Source organism: Penaeus chinensis, chromosome 37 (assembly GCF_019202785.1).
Source record: "Penaeus chinensis breed Huanghai No. 1 chromosome 37, ASM1920278v2, whole genome shotgun sequence".
Lineage (NCBI taxonomy): Eukaryota > Metazoa > Arthropoda > Malacostraca > Decapoda > Penaeidae > Penaeus > Penaeus chinensis.
This window is the reverse complement of record NC_061855.1, coordinates 26,914,478-26,915,911: the sequence shown is the minus strand read 5'-3', so window position 1 is coordinate 26,915,911 and position 1,434 is coordinate 26,914,478.

Below are 1,434 nucleotides of genomic sequence, written 5' to 3'. Positions count from 1 at the left end.
ATAATGATAATAATAATAATAATAATAATGATAACAACAATGACAATAATAATGATAATAATAATAATAATAATAATGATAACAACAATGACAATAATAATGATAATAATAATAATAATAATGATAACAACAATGACAAATTATTTGGCCTGTTTGTTTGTTCTCTTTGTCTTTGTTTTTTTTTTCTGTATTTGATTTTTTTTTCCTCTTTCCCCATGAGCGAGTTGATGGGCGGTGGCTAATGGTTAGCGCCTAATGGGCCGAATAGGAAGGGAAAAATTGTGCTGTGGGGGGAGGGAAGGGGGGTGGGGTAGTGGACAAGGGGGGATAGGGGAGAAGAGGAGGAGGGGAGAGAAATTTTCCGCTGAAATTGTCTTGAACAATCGACACCGCTCTGTTTCAGAGGGAAGGGTGGGGGGGGGGGGGTTAAAAGTGCAAGGAGGAGTAGTATGAGAAAAAAAGTGTTAAATGGGAGATATGGGAGAAACATAGAGAGGGGAAGTTAATGACGAGAAAGCGGAATAAGGTAAGAGGGAGGGAGGAGAAGGGAGCGGGTACAGGGAGTAAGAAGGAAAAGAGGGAGAAGATTGAGAATTCAGGAGAGAAATTTAGAAATGGGAAAGAGAAGAAGGTGAGGGGAAAATGAGGGGAAGGTGCCAATGGGTGAGGGGAAAAAGAGTGAATAATGACAATTTGAATAAAAAGGGAGGGGGAAAAGGAAGGGAGTAAATGGGCAAGATGGAAAGGGAAGAGTGAGTAGGAGAAAAGGAAGGGAAAAGGGGAGTGGATAATGTAGGACGAAGAAGAGAAGAAAAAAAATCAAAGGAAAACATAAATGAAAGTGAAATGATCATGGAAGAAGAAAGGACAAAGGAAGAAGATAGATAGGAGGAGAGAAGAATGATCAGGGAAGAAAATAAGAAAAAAATAAGGAAAAGGAAGAGAAGAGAAGTGATGTGGGTGTGAAGGGGGAAGGTAAGAAAGAGAAGGATGAATAAAAGATAAAAGGTAAGAATAAGAATAAACAAGGGGGGGGGAGTGATCTATTTCATCTGTTTGTTAGTTTGTTTGTTCGTAATGAATGAAAATGAAATAAGAAAATAGGAGAAGGAACGGAAAGAGGAAATTAGATAAAGATAGAGAAAGTAAGAGAGGGAAAGTATAGAGAGAAGGGGTAAGTGAGATAGGAGAAAGATAAAAGGGAAAAGGCGAGGGAGGATATCACTCTCTGAGGGGGGGGGGGGGGGGTTGAGATAGGGGAAAGGGAAAAGGGAAAGAGGAAATTGAAAGAAATTTAAGGGATAAGGGGAAGAGGTAAGAGGGGGAAAAATCAAGAGAAAGGAAGGTGGAGGTGGGAGAGGGGAAAGACGGAGGAGGGTAAGGGAAATTTGATAAAAGGAAGGGCGAGAAAACAGAGGAAAGGCACAAGTGACA